This window comes from Manis javanica, chromosome 3 (genome assembly GCF_040802235.1).
Source record: "Manis javanica isolate MJ-LG chromosome 3, MJ_LKY, whole genome shotgun sequence".
In the NCBI taxonomy this organism is placed as follows: domain Eukaryota; kingdom Metazoa; phylum Chordata; class Mammalia; order Pholidota; family Manidae; genus Manis; species Manis javanica.
This window is the reverse complement of record NC_133158.1, coordinates 183,048,796-183,068,459: the sequence shown is the minus strand read 5'-3', so window position 1 is coordinate 183,068,459 and position 19,664 is coordinate 183,048,796. Positions and strand designations below refer to the sequence as shown.

Below are 19,664 nucleotides of genomic sequence, written 5' to 3'. Positions count from 1 at the left end.
GGTCAGCCTTGGAAGGTTGTATTTTTCTAGAAAGTTGTCCATTTCTTCTAGGTTATCCAGTTTCTTAGCATATAATTTTTCATAGTATTCTCTAGTAATTCTTTGTATTTCTGTGGTGTCCATAATGATTTCCCTTGTCATTTCTGATTCTGTTTATGTGTGTAGACTCTCTTTTTTTCTTGATAAGTCTGGCTATGGTTTTATCTATTTTGCTTATTTTCTCAAAGAACCAGCTCTTGCTTTCATTGATTCTTTCTATTGTTTTATTCTTTTCGATTTTATTTATTTCTGCTCTAATCTTTATTATGTCCCTCCTTCTACTGACTTTGGGCCTCATTTGTGTTCTTTTCCTAGTTTCATTAATTGTGAGTTTAGACTGCTTATATGGATTGTTTCTCATTTCTGAGGTAGGCCTGTATTGCAATATACTTTCCTCTTAGCATGGCCTTGGCTGTATCCCACAGATTTTGTGGTGTTGAATTACTGTTGTCATTTGTCTCCATATATTGCTTGATCTGTTTTTATTTGGTCATTGATCCATTAGTTATTCAGGAGCATGTTGTGAACCCACCGTGTGTTTGTGGGATTTTTCATTTTCTTTGCGTAATTTATGTCTAGTTTAGTACCTCTGTGGTCTGAGAACCTGGTTGGTACAATTTCAATCTTTTTTAACTTACTGAGGCCCTTTTTGTTGACTAGTATATGATTTATTCTTGAAAATGTTCCATGTGCACTTGAGAAGAATGTGTATTTTGCTGCTTTTGAGTATAGAGTTCTGTAGATGTCTGTTAGGTGCTTCTGATCTTATGTGTTGTTCAGTGCCTCTGTGACCTTACTTATTTTCTGTCTGATTGACCTGTCCTTCAGAGTGAGTGGAGTGATGAAGTCTCCTAGAATGAATGCATTGCATTCTATTTCCACTTTTAATTCAGTTAGTATTTGTTTCACATGTGTATGAGCTCCTGTGTTGGGTGCATAGATATTTATAATGGTTATATCTTCTTGTTGGATTGACCCCTTTATCATTATGTAATGTCCTTCTTTGTCTCTTGTGACTTTCTTTGTTTTGAAGTCTATTTTGTCTGATACAAGTACTGCAACTCCTGCTTTTTTCTCTCCATTAATTGCATGAAATAATTCTTTTCCATCCCTTCACTTTAAGTTTGTGTATGTCTTTGGGTTTAGTGTGAGTCTCTTGTAGGCAGCTTATAGATGGGTCTGGTTTTTTTATCCATTCTGTGACTCTATGTCTTTTGATTGGTGCATTCAGTCCATTTAGATTTAGGGTGATTATCAAGAGGTATGTACTTACTGCCACTGCAGGCTTTAGATTCATGGTTACCAAAGATTAAAGGTTAACTTCCTTGCTATCTAAGAGTCTAACTTAACTCACTTAATATGCTATTACAAACACAATCTAAAGCTTCTTTCTTTTTCTCCTCCTTTTTCTTCCTCCTCCATTCTTTATATATTAGGTTTCATATTCTGTACTCTTTGTCTATTCCTTGATTGACTTTGGGGATAGTTAATTTAATTTTGCATTTTCTTAGCAATTAGCTGTTCTACTTTCTTTACTGTGGTTTTATTACATCCAGTGACAGCTATTAAACCTTAAGAACACTTCCATCTATAGAAGTCCCTCCAAAATAGACTGTAGAGATGGTTTATGGGAGGTAAATTCTCTCAGCTTTTGCTTATCTGGAAATTGTTTAATCCCTCCTTCAAATTTAAATGATAATTTTTGTCAGATAAAGTAATCTTGGTTCCAGGCCTTTCTGCTTCATTGCATTAAATACATCATGCCACTCCCTTCTGGCCTGTAGGGTTTCTACTGAGAAGTCTGATGTTAGCCTGATGGGCTTTCCTTTGTATGTAATCTTATTTCTCTCTCTGGCTGCTTTTAGTAATCTGTTCTTATCCTTGATCTTTGCCATTTTAATTACTATATGTCTTGGTGCTGTTTTCCTGGCTCCCTTGTGTTTGGAGATCTGTGGATCTCCATGGCCTGAGAGACTATCTCCTTCCCCCGATTGGGGAAGTTTTCAGCAATTACCTCCTCAAAGACACTTTCTATCCCTTTCTCTCTGTTCTTCTTCTTCTGCTATCCCTATAATGCGAACATTGTTCCATTTGGATTGGTCACACAGTTCTCTCAATATTCTTTCATTCTTAGAGATCCTTTTTTCTCTCTGAGCCTCCACTTCTTTGTATTCCTCTTCTCTAGTTTCTATTTCATTTATTGTCTCCTCCACCATATCTAATCTGCTTTTTATACCCTCCATCGTGCTGTTCAATGATTGGATCTCCGACCAGAATTCATTCCTGAGTTCTTGAATATCTTTCCATACCTACATGAGCATGTATATGATTTTTATTTTGAACTCCCTTTCAGGAAGAGTCATGAGGTCCATGTCATCTTTCTCAGGAGTTATGTCAATTTTACTCTGAACCAGGTTCCTTTGGCATTTAATATTTATATATTGTGCCTTCTAGTGTCCCAAAGCTCTACTCTCTGCAGCTGCTCAGCCGCTGAAGCAATGTCCAGGGTCGCAGGGGAGTGGTATTGGTGCCTGTGGGGAGGAAAGAGCTGTTTCCTGCTTCCCGGCTGCTATGCCTATCCCCACCTGCCTGAACCAATAGGCCGAGCACACAGGCATAAGCTTTTGTCTCAGAGCAGCTGGATATGGATCTCTGTTTTCCACAAGTGGCTGGAATCTCAGTCTCTCCAGGAATTCTGCCTGTCCTAGTTTTCCAATCCCATAATCACAAGAGTATCATGAAAGCACCCTGAAATGTAGGTTTGTGCTCCCAGAGCAGATCTCTGGAGTTAGGTATTCAGCATTCCCATGCCTCCTCTCCCTCCCCTCTCTGTTTCTCTACATCCCGCCGGTGAGCTGGGGTCGGGGAAGGGCTTGAGTCCCACCATGCCACAGCTTTGGTACGTTACCCTTTTCTGTGAGGTCTGCTCTTTTCTCCAGGTGCCTGCAGTCTGGCACAGTCCTCTTTCCTGTTGCTCTTTCAGGATTAGTTATATTAATTATATTTTCATATTATATGTGGTTTTAGGAGGAAGCCTCTGTCTCACCTCTCACGTGAACATCTTTAATCCCTTCTATTATGCTAAATCTTAAAGGGTCATTTCACACTGTCTGAAATATGAATTTGTGTTCCATTAAAGTAAAATTGCTAAGAAATATCAAAGGAAATACAGCTGTAAGCAGAAAATAATCTCTCTCTAATTCCTTGAATTTTAAATTTGGGAGAAATTACCGGAATCACAATACAAGCTTATGTGAGTACACAGGCAATTATTTGATTTTATTAAAAAGTAGAAGAACTGACTTGGGCCTGAGTAATCAAATGTGGCTATGCACCATGCTTCAGTAGCATCTGCCTAGACTCTTTTTGTGTTATACTATTAAAATCAATCTCAAATACAATTTCAGTTGAAATATTTTTAAAAGAGAAAAGTCTACCTACAATTCTACCCCCCTAAAAATTAGCAGATGACTAATAAAAATAAATTTCATAACAATGTAAAGCTACTTAGATATATAGAACTTAAAAAGCCTCATATACAGTTTTTAAGGTACCACCATAAGCTAGGAAATATAAATTGAGCAATAAATGAATAAATATGTCACTCCTTTTTTTTCAAATTGGTTTATATAGAAATTTGCTAATGATAAAATTATCAATTCCTACAATTCTCACATTTTTCAAATGTTTCTAACTTAAAATAATTGTTAATCTGCATATATTACATAATATTCTCCCCAGATCCTTCTTTCTCCTTTGCTAATACATCATGTTATTTATTTGTGCGGCCCTTCCTTAAGCCACCATCACACACACACATATACTCCCACACATCATGGTTTAATATTCGAAACATTTTGTGACAGTCCCTCATATCTGGCACACCTCCTCAACCCACACCACATTCCCTACTTGACACTATCAATGACTCCTTCAAAACTGCCAAGCTTCCCTCAGCAAAGCAACCTTGAGTGCACTGCACATGCCCCCTGTCAGCAGACTCCCCCCACCAGCCCCATCACCTGGCTTTACCCCTGCAATGGTGGTTCAACCGCTCCTGGAGGAGCCTGCACAGGCCTCCCTGGCTAAGTCAGACTCCCCATTGGAGGGCTTTCTCATCAGGGTATACCTATCCTTCAGTGCAGTTACTCTCTCATATGTTCATGTGTTTATGTGAGTGATTATTTAATTAATTTCACAGAAATAAAACTCCAAAGAGGCAGGAATCATGCCACATTCTTTACTCATTATATCACCAGGACCTAGCTGAGTACAGGGCATAGAGAGAATCCCCAGTAAGTATTTATTTAAAGGGAAGTAAAAGAGAAGGAAAGAGGAAAATTAATCATTAGGTCAACAGATGACCTCATAACTACTAAAAGAATGACTTAAATGGCCTCATTTAGTGACCAGAAAGATGACTAATTTGTAAATAAAATACCTTTGAGAAATAAATTGTTTTAGCTTCTTCCTTATCATTTTTATCTCATCATAAATAGCTGTCACTTAAGCTTAGTCCCAATTCCTTTCCTTTTTTTTTCACTTTCCTCTAGAGAATAAAAGCTAATTTACCATAAATCTTAGGCCAAGTTCCCCTCAAAAGCAAAACATGAAATTAAAACTTATGAGGAAATAGAAGATGACCCCAAAGAGTGAGAATGAAGCACCAGGTGAAGTGCAAGATAGAAGGAGTATAAGCCAGGCATGTGCACAGAGCTGGGTCATCACCATGGCCACCACCTGGACGACCTGCAGAACTCTAGGAAAACCCTCAGAGCTGCTCGCCTGTCCCCACCAACTGAGAGGTTCCCTGAGTGGGGCTCACTCCTCCCCACATCCAGGCTGCATTGCTAGGGGCAGAAAGAGAAATAAGACATGCTGGTAAACTAACACAGCAGGAAGTAAAAGATGCTCAGCAGAAGCCCAAGGTGAGACGTGGGCTCAGGGGAGCCACAGCCTGCCTGACTTTAGAAGGGGGACCGGGGCTGAAGGGATGTGAGGCAGGTCCCAAGAGATGATGCATCTCATGAGAATCAAAGCATTGCTCATCAGGAAGTCAGCCCCAAACAATGAGCCAGCAGCACCAAAGTACCTAAGTCATCACTCTCACCAAGCTGAAATGAATTTCCTAATGTACCTTAGGACACTGAATGGAAAGGCAGGCAAAGAGCCCATTTCAGGCATTCTCTACCTGCCACTTGATTGTGTCCCAAAAGGTCAGTGGTTTCTAATATGTTATCTGGAATATATCATCACTTTAAAAAATAGCACTAAATATTTTAATTCACCTTGTGTATCCATCCATGAATAGACAGATTTACCAAAATTCTAGGCCAACCCACATAAGTATAGTTAATTTAGGTTATATTTGAAGTATACTGTTAAAAACAGTATTTCTAAAACACCTAACCACCATTTGTAACTTTTCTTCTGGAAGAAAAATATATTCTGAGTTTCATCCATCTACCAATAAGAAGTTGATATACTATTAACCTGTTAACTCTAATATATGCATATCACAATCTATCAGTCTGCATCATCTGCTTTTCATAGTAAAAATTTGAAAAACAAAGGACAGCTATTTCTAAGAAGAGGGAGGCTCCAGGTTTTTCCACATTAATTATTCCCTATGTGTGGAATGGAAGTTTTCACCCAGAATTTCCAGAATCTTCCACCTGGCCTCAGTCCATTTACATACCAATGCATGTTTACCATGGCAGAGCCTCCAACATGGGGCAAGGGGTGGAGAGAAAACAGTCATTCTCTCCTCCACTTTATTACTGGTATGTAATTAATTAGTCTGGTGCTTGCCAGTCACTGGGGGAGCTCACCCCTGGAGTTCCTCCCAGAAGGGGCAGGTGGGGAAAGGCAGCACATGCCGCAGTTGCAGGGGACAAACTGTGAAGGCTGGCTGGGACCCAAGTGAGCTGCAAGCAAAAAGCACCTTTCTCCAAACCGACCTTGCCCTTGGCTTACTTCTGTTTCACCGGTTTCACTAAGAACTTGCCCCAGGCAGGGACTCCTGGAGTTATACTATGTGTGAAATTTATTTGTAAGTTAGGATGATTTGTAAATCATGGAATATGTATGTTCAGAAAAGAGTGGTTTTTGCTGTAGGTGTGTGTGTACCACTCTTAAGAGAAAGTAAAATTTTGCCAATTTATTATGTTTAGTTACTGTGAATTTGAATTTACTAGCTCTTTGAATCATTAGCTTTCACTGTTGCCAAATTCTACCTCAAAAAGGAAATTTTAAAAACTGTCTCCAAACCAAATTGCACATAATATAACACTTAGTAGAATCTGGCCTCTTTTTTTATAGTAACAGTTTTTAAAATCAAATGGGTTTGGAGTTAGCTGTATTGTTTTAGGAGCCTCTCGACTCAAAATGCTAACTCCACTATTAATACCAGCTAATGATCTTGGATCCCTGTACATCTTACTAAGAAACCAAGAGGCTTCAAAATTCTAGATGAAAGAAGCATTGAATAGGTAAGCTGAATTTTGAGGGTGCTTTTTTCCCATGGGATGAAAAGTGGGGCAAACTGTCAAGCTAGACACACAGCAAGAGGCTGAGAATATGGGCTTTGCCTGAGCAGAAGACCATTGATGTGGGATAGAGAATCCGGCTAGAGTCTTGTGGGGCTAGAGATAAAAAATTAGAGCTGGGAGGGACAAAAATCCCAGTGAGAAATAAATGATGAAGCACCAAGCTGACACCTGCCTGGTTTTACCTATATAACATTTTCTGACATCTTAAGTTGCACATATGACTGAAGGCTAAGACACTAAGAAGTAAGCTGCTGAAAAGAAGGGCAGGATTTTCAGAAGTCTTGCCATGAATTCTATTTACTACCTGTGAATGCACCAGTGGAAGAGACTCTGGGTATCTTTGATTTGGGAGCTCAGCTCAATCACTGGTTAGATTTCAATGACTGGCCACTTCTCCATTTTATCACTGGGAGAAATTATTTGGAGCTTCTAGAAACTTTGTACACAATTAAAAAGGTCAAAAGTAAAGCGAAACACTGAAAAGAAGCTCAGCTACCCAGTTATTAGCATTAGCAGACAAGAACTTTAAAATAATGTTGATTAGTATATCCAAAGTAACAGAGGGAAAGATGGAGCAAATAAATAAATTGATAACTATGGAAAAGAATGAAATGCATCTTTGAAAACTGAAAATACACAATAATTAGGGTAATAACAGATGAGCTTGACAGCATAATAAGCATAATGTAGAGGGTCAGTAAAGAAGAAAAGGTCAAAACAAGCACAAAGAGAGGGGGAAAAAGGAAAGTAGTGAAACAAGTATAAGAGGCATGTTGGGCACATTTAAACATATAATTGAGATCTCAGAAAAAGAAGAAACAGAATGACACCACTGAATTTCATCTAATGAAAGACATTAATCCACAAATTCAGGAAGCTCTGCAAACTAAGGAAGATTAATAAAAAGAGAACCATACCTCAGAACATCATCGTAAAACTCAACAAAAATAAAGACAAATGAAAAATCTTAAAATCAGCCAAACATAAAGATACTCAACCTTTAAAGCAACAATAAGACTGACAGAAAATAATAACAAGTTAAAGTGTTGAAATAAAATAACTGTCAAGCAAAAATTACATATCTAGCTTAAACATAATTTACAAATAAAGGCTGTATAAAAATATTTTCAAACACAAAAAATGAAGAGAATTTTGTTGCCAGGAAACTTGCAATAAAAGGCATATAACAACCTACTTAACAATTTTTATGATACATTACAATAATTGAACTGTCAAGAATGCTATTAATAAAAAACACCATATGTTTAAAATAGAAATCACAAACTAGATTCACCTCTGTATGTATTTACTTCTTTAACTGAAAATACCTACAAGTTCCTAATAGACATTTGTTAGATATTTCTTCCTATATTTTCAAAATCCTTTTGTCCATTAGCTCCTTTACTATGCACCATTACCTGTGAGAAAGGCAGGGCAGATACTGTCATCTTTATTTTATGTAAAATGAAACTAATGTTCACAAGGACAGAGACTTGTCCTGAATTAGATGCCAAAGTCAAAACTAGAACACATATACCCTACCCAGTGCTCATCATTCTGACTGGGAAGTAGAAAATGAATTAATAGTATCATTAAGGTCCACTAAATTACAAAATGTGTCTAATATATGACAGTGGGATAATTTTAGCTTCTGAAAATTTTGTCTCCAATTTCTTCAATTTTGTTTTTTAAAACTCTATTGACAATGTTACCTTAACCCTATGAATAAGATATCATCACACTCCTATATATTTTCAGCAATCTCCTGTTTCACTTTAAATTCATAATTTCAGAAGAAGCTGAGACACCAAAGCCTTTCAGCCAAAAAGACTTTTCTGACCAATTTCCATATTGAAGGCCTATACAAAAGTTAACCACCACAATGTGCAGTGATCCACCTTAAACTATAATTTGAATTACACCATGGAAAAGTCCATAAAACAACCTCTGATTAAATTCAAGTTTTGCCTCAAAGAAGATGAAGAGTTTCACTGTAGATCTTACATAGTATCTATTCAAATCAAAACTATGAAAACAAGAGGCCACCAAATAGTATAATTCATTCCTCATACCCAATCTTTTCTTGGAAATCTTCCATATTCTCACACAATACTCTTTTCCATGACCTTAAAACACCACTATTGCCTACTCTGGGAAATAACACTAAAGTTTTGTTTACGTCTTATGCAACTTCCTCCTCTTCCTCTCATCTTTTCCAGTTAAGGGTCCTTGTGTAACAAAATAGCCAAAATATTTATGAATTTCATAAAGAAAATTATGAAATACTCTCTAGTTCAAGGACAATATTTCATGCTTTTAAAAAATACATTGTACTGCCATCAACTATATGAAATCATATATATTATGCTTACATATATGCTTACAGTTTCTGGGGACTTTCCTCACATCCTAGTGTATGTGTAGTGAAGTACCAGATCATCTTTGTACTTCTTGGATAAATATTTTTAAGTAAAACAAAAGACGTCAGACATTAAATACAACCTGCTATCTTTAATGTACATTTTTACTTACCATATAAAGGGGTTAAAACATCTTAGTTAAAAGAAGTATCATTTTCCAAAAAACCATTAGCCAAATACCACATACCTCCTACTTATCATTGCTGGCTGACTGGCGTTATGTATTTTATATAAATGTGTATTTGCATGTCAGGTACACCCCACTACATAAGCACATCAGCACAGTGTGTGTTCACTGGGCTAATTTCAAAACAGATTCTGTTACTGCAATATTTGAGGAAAGCAGTCAATATGATCAACAGGTTCTCTAAGAACCTTTATGTCAAGCTCCTTAAACTTTACTATAAAGAGATGAGTACAATAAAGTCAGAAAGAAAACTTTTGAAGAAACAGGTGGAGTCTTTGATGATAAGAAGTCAGGACACAAATAATGAAATAAAAATTATTTCTGAGTCACAGGAGAAACTGTGGCTGCTAGCCCCACAAGTCCTTGATAAAATAAGCTCTTTGATTTATCATTGATCTCTCAACATAACATATTCAAATATTTAATTACGCACTTTCAGAAGAGTAGGAAAGCATGTATAAGCTACAAGGAGCTTTTCCAAAGGCAAACCTGATGAGATATCCTGATACCCATTTTCTTCCTACCATTTATATTTAGTAAACCTCCGTCTCTGGCGTTAGCCAATTCCTTTTTTACTTCCACCACGTTTCTTATTCCAATAATTTCTATCACATCTGTTCTGAAAAGACCTCAAACTTTATCAACAGAGCAATCACTGATCAAGAAAATTTAGTTTGATACTTCTGTTTCAGAAAGGCTTTATTTGGATCACCTATCTTTAAAGAAAAAAAAACAAACTAAAGGAAAACCTGTATGCTTTTTTAAGAAAAATAAATGGCAACTGTGCCACTGAATTACAATTACTACTGTTACTTTCTTACACCCTAGTACTATGTTAAATGCTGGAATATCAAACTTGTGTTTCAAGAATCTTCTTAGCATTCAGGGGTCATTTATTATACACTGAAATATTTTAGATTGCAGTGGCTAAAACAACAACACAAAAAAGTAACAATTCTAAAGTAGCAAACCTTCACTTCCTTCCCCCTTTTTTCACAAAGTGTTTCCTTTGGAAATAAATTAACATTAAAATCAAAATTCCAATAGGTATAGGCACTACTCTGTGAACTAAAAATTAGACTCTTCCCAAACAGAAGGAATTCATCGCTAAAACGTGTTTCGGACCCACAGGTAGCCAGGAGGCATGGGCAGCAGTATTTTGGCTTTCTAGCAGTTAATACGCAGTACAGCTCTAAATTAAGGAACCTGAGCAGGCGCCGAATCTTTTCCCCCTAAACCCACAGAGCTCGGTCATAGACCAGATACCGATTTCGAAAATGTTTAGCAAATAAACCCATTCGGGAACTGAGTAACAAAGGGACTGCAGGAAGTCGTGGATCTCCCAGTGTGCTACATGCCTCTAATTCCATCCACCTGCCACAAACAATCCTCAAGGTAACTGCTTGAGCAGAAAAAGGAGCGAGAGCGAGTCTCACTAAGTTGGCTCTTTGACTCACACCGCTGGGGGACGCGACTTGGGCGTCCTCCCGCCTCGGCGGGCCCGTCCGCCTCCTGAAGCTTAGGAAGCTCGCTCTGCACCAGGGCAGCTGCGACACTCACCGTGGGCGCGGGACCCTGCGGGTGTCCGGAGTTGCGGCGCTCGGTCCCGCCTGCGCCAGAAACACCGCGGCAGCGGTCGCCCCGGCGATCCGACTCCGGCGCGACGGCCGCAGGGAGCCCGGCTCAGGCGCCAGCGCAGCGGCGCTGGAGCCGAGACCAGAGCTGCCCCGGGCCCGGGCGCGCCCCCCGCAGGCCGGACCAGCCCAGGCGCCCCACCACGTCCACAGCGGCAGCGCGCGGCCTGCAGGGCGGCCGCCCTGGGCTCCGTGCGCCCCGAGGGGTGCGGCCCGGTGATTCGCGCCCGGCGGTCAGCGGAAGCGCCTCCCTGCGCAGGGCGGTGCCAGCCGGGCGAGCCCGCAGCCGGGGAGCTGCTCCCGGCCCCCAGCTCACGCCCCCGCCGGGGCTGCGGCCCCTCCGCGGACCCGGCGGGCCGGAGCACCTGCTGCCCGAGCTGCGGGTCTGGGACAGTGCCGAGCCGCGCCCAGGTGACGGCGGCCCGAGGAGGGCGAGATGCCCGAGCGATCGCCGCGGCCACTCACCGGCGGGGGGCGACGTCGCTCAGGCGGGCGCCGGGCGGAGCGCAGAGCGCGGCCCGGGGCGCGGGCGGCCCCCGTCCTTTGTCCGCGGCTGCTCGCGGGCGCACGCTGGCTCGGCCCGGCCTCCCAGCGCTCTCCCCGCCCCGGCTCCGTCCGCCTCTCGGCGCCGCACGCGCTCGGCTCCCGTGATGTCATCCGGGGGATCTGCCGCGCTCGCAGCCGGCATGGTCCCGCGCTCCCGCGGGAGCGCAGCGCGGAGGGGGCAGCAGCGGGGCCTTCGGGCGGGCCCAGAACCCCCGGCCGGGGCTCCGGAGCCCGGGACGGACCGAGAGGGGTCTGCGGAACGGCGGCCCCCTGGTGCCTGTGGCCCGCGGGCGGGGTGGGCGCAGAGCCCGAGGGGGAAAGCGAGGTCGCTGCCGCACAGATTCCTAACGCAGTGTTTAGACTGACAGCAGGTGCCATGGTAAGAAGAAAGTTTTTTTTGGCTCCTCAGCAGCTCCTGTGCTTCAGCACAGTGATGGACACCCAAGTCACAGCCGAGAGAACGACTAACCCCTGGGACTCCGGAGCGCCAGCCTCAGTGAGAAAGTTTAGGGTGTCGCCCGTGGCAGCCTCTGTGACAAAAGGCTTGTACTGTGTATGGGCGACAGAATCTAAAACAAAGCACTGGGTAACTGGGGGTTCGCGACGACCTATGAGACTAAAAAGTCAGTAGCAGAAATTCACCCGTGGCCTTGATTTTTACCTCCTTTCCTTCCCATCAAATACTACTGGCACACTGGAGGTGACTGTCAAAGGGCCTCCACCCAAGCAATGTCATCACTGATGAAACTATTTAAATCACAAGAGGTTCATTAAGAGCCATGAAGGATTTGGTGCCAATGCTTTTTGCTTACTAGTCTTTATAATATCAATGGATATTTCATTAGAAAAACAGACAAACAGGAACTTTTTGAGGTATTAATGGCAACACCATACCCACCCTACCCCCCCACCCCAACTTCCCCTTCATACACAGACCCCAGATCTGAGATCCAGCCCTACATCAATCTAGGTAAGATTATGTTAAAAACGCTTGCTATTGAGAGAACAGAACCCAACAACGGACAGTTTGTACTGTTATCAATCCAAGCTTCAAGGACTCTCCTGAGGTCCCCAGAATTACCTGCCATCCTCCCTGGAAGAAACTAAGGATGCAGAGGAGAGCACGGGACTATACAGACCTGCCCATGGATTCATCCAGCCTCATCCTTGAGACATGTAGAGACTAGGAATAGAATTTATTGCAAATGAGGGTACAATTAGGAATTCTTTAATCTTCATAAATACAGAAAGGGCTCAATATGATAATGACAATTTGAAGGCTAGTCAGTGTGTTAAATGTTTGTTAATGCTGTTGGGGACGAGGAAGTTTCTTCTGCCCCTGAGTTTCTTCTACTTTATCTAAGAATCAAATTGACAGGAGACAGATTAACAGGAGAAAAAAAATGTAATTATGGAGGAATGAAGAAGCCATAGACATGGATTCCAAAGACAGGGAGAATGAGGCATATATGTCACCCTGAACCAAGGACAAGGGGGTAGGGGTCTGAGACATCAAGGAAAAGGGAAAGCAATTGACAGGTATATGAAAAGAGTAAATGTTTGAAGGATCACACAGAAACAGTGGGATGGGGGATGCCCAGTGGGATTTTAACAGACTTAGCGACGTCCCGCCCTATAACTCCTAGTTTACACTCTAATACAGCTATCTATGGTGATAGCTCTCCTCCTGGAGTAAGTAGTTCCTATATCTAAATTCTTTCTATACAGTTTGGGGGTGGGGTGCAGCTGTCAGATTTCCTGTCTGAATGTTTTGGGCCTTGACGGCTTTCATGTTGCAGTGGCACATCTTGGGGAGGCCTGCCCTTCGTCCCTACAATGCATCATGAAATTATGAAATCCACTGAGACTTGCCTTAGGAAAAAGTAATAAATTAATTGTGAAAAAGCAAGATCAAAAATTATTTTTTTAATAAAATATCAAAAAGGTCAAGATACACATAGTTGGGAAATAATGCAGAAAACTAGCATTAACTTGCATTTACTTACTTTCAAATTACAGTATTTTCAGTATCATTAGCATTTAATTATTAATATATATTATATATTCAGTACCTGTGATATAATGAGTTAAGAGAAATACATATTTGGTCATTCATATGAGTAAATATGTATTTCATAGGTATATTGGTCTTCATCCACAGTTCCTGAAAACACTGCAGACTTAAAGGTGAAATGGGTGTTTCATCATGTTAACGAGAGGCTTTTGGACCCCCACCCAAGGGTGGCAGCTGGAGGTTGGATCAGCCAATGACCAAAAATTTAATTAATCATGACTATGCAATGAAGCCCTTACAAAACCCCCAGAGAAGAGCTCATCTCTCTCTCTCTCTCTCTCTCTCTCTCTCTCTGGTTATAGAATGAAAACACCACATGCCACCAAGCCAGGCCCCAAACTCCACAAGGATAGAAGCTCCTTTATGTGGGACCTTGTCCTATGTCCCTCTTCATCTGGTTGTTAACTTGTATCCTTTATTAAACTGGTAATCATAAGTGTTTCCCTGAGTTCTAGGAGCCGCTCTAGCAAATCAATCTAACCTAAGGAGGAGGTTGTAGGAACCTCCCCCTGATGAGCCTGTGGTTGCGGTTTCATTTTCTTTATTACAACCAGGTGGGCCTTTAATACAGGAGAGGCTGGTGCCTCAGGCCATGACCTTGCAACAGTTCTGCCCTCTGCCCCTCCCTCTCATCATCTCCTGATACCACCTCTACCATCTCCAGGACCAAAGGCACATCTCTTCCTCCAGCTGTCCCACAGCCTCCTGCAATGTGGATTCTCCAGCTGCCTCCTCCCTTGATGCTGACATATCTTCCAGGAGTGTGACCTGTCTTCTCAGTAACTGTCTCCCTCCTTGATAATCTTTACCAATATCTCAAGAAACAAATATCCCATAATCCTCGTGGCCACACAGCCACTGAGGGCCTCTAAAGCAGTCCTCTTTGTCACAGAGGGCTAATTGCACAGCTTCCGATGTCTCCACCCTTCTCCAGCCCACCTGTCTAGCAGGTGCTTTACCCTAGACCAGTTCCCCATGAGGAGCTCCCCAAGAGGAAGCCACATGGACAGGGGACTCCTGGGTGAAGCCGCACCCTTCACCACTGTGGGGGGAAAGATGAGTTGTCATCCCCTACTGCAGCAGCCACAAGGTCCTCCCCACCATCCACAGTGGGGGTTCCAGGTATCTCCCCGCCAGGGGCAGCGTGCCCAAGCATTACACCCATGAAGACAGATTTTGGGTCCAGATGTCCTGGTGCCTACCACCAGCTAAACTCTGGGGGCAAAAAATGTTCCCAGCCTGGGGCAAATTACTTTTGAAACCTAAATCAATCAATGAGAGAAATAAAGTGGAATAAACCCATTTATTGCTTACAAGCAGTCATCTACTCCTGCTTGCCCATGTCTCCAGAGACTAAGGCCCCACCAAACCTCTCAGTCCAGGTGCCGGCTTGCTCTCCACCCTCTTGTAATTACCTAATGACATGGAGGTGGACGAAGGCCAGGTGAGAGATTCCAGAAATACTGCAATTTTACCCACAAGAGGGCAGTCTTGTAGCCCTTAACTTGGGGAATCTGGTGCTGTCTCTGGCCAGATGGCATCAGAATTGAGAACACCCTGCTGGTGTTCAAGAATTGCTTGGTGTAAGTTTGTGTGGGAAAACCCCCTCCCACATACTTACACACATTGGAATCAGGCCCGGGTACCCAAATGAAGTTATACTACTATTACTGCTGTGTATAATATTGTTACTGTTATACATATATGCAGGGAAAAGAATACACCATTGCATTTGGTGTTGGACGAATGGGAATCACAGCATCCTTGTTAACACGCTTAGAAAAAAGGGTTAGAAAATGATTAGAAAAAAATTTTAAGGATAGTATCTTATTCTTTCCTCCAAATTAAAGTACAAAAGAACATATAAAATGCATAAACAACTTTTAGAAATCAGTATTTTTGAATATCAAAATAATGAGGAATTTTTTAAATCATGGCAACTAAGACTCCGAAATAAACTAGATTAAAAACACTGAAAGAAGTAAGAATTTGGTGATGTAAGCAATGACTGTCTTTGAAAACAGGCAAATGATCTAATTGTTTGAGTAAAGTAATTAGAACTGCTTATGATGCTGTTCCAAGTATATCAGAAGGTCAAGTTGTGAACCTTACTGCCTAGATTGTTTCTCAATACACCATTTGCTTCACTGCTTCTGTTTATCTTGCTGTTCTTCAACATTCTCTGGACCAATGACCAAGTGTAGAGACATGAAGAAGGTCATTGGGAGTTAGCATATTTGGGCAATTTAGACAAATAACCAGAAAGATCAGAAAGTGTATCCCTCAGCTTTTTTTTTCAATCACTGCTCTAAAGGGGTAAAGCAAAATGTGTATCTCTTACTTTAAGAGAAATGGAATGCATTCATATGTGGTCATTTTTTTTTGGTCCTATGGAAAAATCTTCAGTTACATCATTTTGGCCATCTTTGAGAATTAAATATCTCCTCTCTACAAGAATTTCTTTCCCAGTTTGTGTTAACCTATCAAGATCTTTGCCTCTCTCACTGACATTTTCCACTTCTATTGCATGCTTTTCCTTTGTAATTTTTAAGTCATGCTGCTTGAGTAATTTAGATATTTTTATACAAATATATAGCTATAAATAGAATAAAGCATCCAATTGTTAAATTGAAACAAGTTTCATAATTCTTAGAAAAAATTTACATCTGAAGTCAGATCATACAAACCTACCTTACATTCTAATCTTGTTTAAATAGTGAATACATTAAACCTTGGAACTGAAGATTCAGAGCAGAAATATTAACTATGTCTCAATTATTGATACTCTGCAGCACTGTTTTCATATTGATACATGACTCTTCACAAAACAATGAATGTTTTGGGGGGAAATAGACACTTTAATATTTTCCCTTACAGATTTCATGAAATATAAAATTTTTATACTCTGGTTTTATCTGAATTAATAGACTCATAAACAGCTAGCACAAGATTTTCTAGATATTAATTTCTGAACTACTGATAATAAATAATAAGCAAAACTACTTATTAAGCCCTTATTATGTGCCAAGTTATGTGCCAAGTGTGTACATGCATTAATCCATTTGATCTTTAAAATTACCCTATAATGTGAATATCTTATTAACCTCTCTGAAAGATAAGGAAACAGATACCTAGAGAGGTTACAAAATTTCCCAGGCAACTTAACAAGTCAAATTTAAGATCTGATTCTATCAGCCTAAATACATAGAGCCTGACCTCATAATAGCACACTAGCAACACTTCTCAACTCCTTCAAAACAATAAAGGAAGGGGGCGGAGCCAGGATGGCAGCGTGAGTAGAGCAGTGGAAATCTCCTTCCAAAAACACATAGAGCTATGAAAATATAACAAAGAAAAATCTTCCTAAAATAGAGACCACAGGACACAGGACAACATCCAGACCGCATCCACACCTGCAAGAACCCAGCGCCTTGCGAAGGGGGTAAGATACAAGCCCCGGCCCGGCGGGACCCGAGCGCCCCTCCCCCCGGCTCCTGGCAGGTGGAAAGAAACTGGAGCAGTTTTTTTTTTTTGGCGAGTGCTTTTGGAAACCTTAAAGGGATAGGGACCCCGTTGCTAGGGAGGCACGGTGGCGGGACCAGTGAGCGGGTGCCTGGGACCGGCGCCTGAGGACAAAGAACATCGCGCGTTTTTCCCTGCGGGACCGGTGGACGGGTACCTGAGAACGGCACCTGAGGACAGAGGAAATCGCGCGTTTTTCCCTTTTTTTTTCTCTTTTTGGCAAGTGCTTTTTGGAAGCCTTAAAGGGACAGGGACCACGGTGCTAGGGAGGCAGGGTGGCGGGACTGGTGAGCGGGTGCCTGGGACCGGTGCCGGTGGACAAAGAATATCCCGCGTTTTTCCCTGCGGGAACGGTGGGCGGGTGCCTGAGAACGGCGTCTGAGGACAGAGGAAATCACGCATTTTTCCCCTTTTTTTTTTCCTCTTTTTGGTGAGTGCTTTTCGGAAGCCTTAAAGGGACAGGGACCCCAGTGCAAGGGAGGCAGGGCGGCGGGACTGGTGAGCGGGTGCCTGGGACCGGCACCTGAGGACAAAGAATATCCTGCATTTTTCCCTGCGGGACCGGAGAGTGGGTGACTGAGACGGGCGTCTGAGAATGGAGGAAATCGCGCATTTCCCCCCCCCCTTTTTTTTTTCTCTTTTTGGCGAGTGCTTTTTGGAAGCCTTAAAGGGACAGGAACCCCGTTGCTAGGGAGGCAGGGTGACAGGACTGGTGAGCGGGTGCCTGGGACCGGCGCCCGAGGACAAAGAATATCGCGCATTTTTCCCTGCGGGACAGGTGGGCGGGTGCTTTTTGGAAGCCTAGAAGGGACAGGGACCCTGGTGCTAGGGAAGCAGGGCAGCAGGACCAGTGAGCGGGTGCCTGGGACCGGTGCCTGAGGACAAAAAAAAAAATCGCATGTTTTTTCCTTTTTTTTTTTTTTTTCTGTTCCATCTCTCATTGTTGCTGTTGTTGTTTTGGTTTAGAGAGTGCTTTTTGGAAGTCTTAAAGGGGCAGGACAGGTCAATTAGACCAGAGGCAGGGAATCTGGGGATCTCTGGGCACTCTAACCCCCTGGGCAGCAGGGAGCACAGAGGCCCCTTACGGAGATAAATAGCCTCCCGGCCACTCCCCCTCCAACGGGGCTCCACCATTTTGGAGGAGCAGCCCCAGCCAGGCCACACCCACAGCAACAGGGAGATAAACCCCATAGCAACCGGGCAGGAAGCAGAAGCCCTGTCTGCACATGGCTGACAAGCACAAGCCACTAGAGGTCACTATTCCCCCAGGAGAGGAAGGCCACAAACCAACAAGAAGGGAAGCTCTTCCAGTGGTCACTTGTACCAGCTCTGCAAACTATCTCTATCACCATGAAAAGGCAAAACTACAGGCAGACAAAGATCACAGACACAGCACCTGAGAAGGAGACAGACCTAACCAGTCCTCCTGAAAAAGAATTCAAAATAAAAATCATGAATATGCTGACAGAGATACAGAGAAAAATGCAAGAGCAATGGGATAAAGTCCAGAGGGAGACCACAGATGTCAGGAAGGAGATCACAGAAGTAAAACAATCCCTGGAAGGATTTATACTCAGAATGGATAAGATGCAAGAGGCCATTGAAGGAATAGAAGCCAGAGAATAGGAATGTATAGAAGCTGACATAGAGAGAGAGAAAAGGATCTCCAGGAATGAAACAACACTAAGAGAACTATGTGACCAAGTCAAAAGGAATAATATTCATATTATAGGGATACCAGAAGAAGAAGAAAGAGGAAAAGGGATAGAAAGTCTCTTTGAAGAAATAATTGCTGAAAACTTCCCCAAACTGGGGGAGGAAATAATCGAACAGACCATGGAATTACACAGAACCCCCAACAAAAAGGATCCAAGAAGGATACCACCAAGACACATAGTAATTAAAATGGCAAGGATCAAGGACAAGGAAAGAGTTTTAAAGGCAGCTAGAGAGAAAAAGGTCACCTATAAAGGAAAACCCATCAGGCTAACATCAGACTTCTCAACAGAAACCCTAAAGGCCAGAAGAGAATGGCATGATATATTTAATGCAATGAAACAGAAGGGCCTTGAACCAAGGATACTGTATCCACCACGACTATCATTTAAATATGATGGTGGGATTAAACAATTCCCAGACAAGCAAAAGCTGAGGGAATTTGCTTCCCACAAACCACCTCTACAGGGCATCCTACAGGGACTGCTCTAAGTGGGAGCACCCCTAAAAAGAGCGCAGAACAAAACACACAACATATGAAGAATGGAGGAGGAGGAATAAGAAGGGAGAGAAGAAAAGAATCTCCAGACAGTGTATATAACAACTCACTAAGTGAGCTACATTAGGCAGTAAGATACTAAAGAAGCTAACCTTGAACCTTTGGTAACCACGAATCTAAAGCCTGCAATGGCAATAAGTACATATCTCTCAATAGTCACCCTAAATGTAAATGGACTTAATGCACCAATCAAAAGACACAGAGTAATAGAATGGATAAAAAAGCAAGACCCATCTATATGCTGCTTACAAGAAACTCACCTTAAACCCAAAGACAAGCACAGACTAAAAGTCAAAGGATGGAAAAACATATTTCAGGCAAACAACAGTGAGAAGAAAGCACGGGTTGAAGTACTAATATCAGACAAAATAGACTTCAAAACAAAGAAAGTAACAAGAGATAAACAAGGACACTAC

General features: G+C 42.1%; 1 protein-coding gene across 1 annotated transcript in view; it reads right to left on the bottom strand.

Annotated features, from left to right (window-relative positions):
• The window catches only part of MARCHF1 (membrane associated ring-CH-type finger 1), a 937,042-nt gene extending 926,038 nt beyond the window's left edge, over positions 1 to 11,004 (bottom strand). The window contains 1 exon segment of the mRNA XM_073232517.1: positions 10,758 to 11,004. The gene's annotated coding sequence lies outside the window, so the exon portion shown is untranslated.
• Positions 11,005 to 19,664: the final 8,660 nt, after the last annotated feature.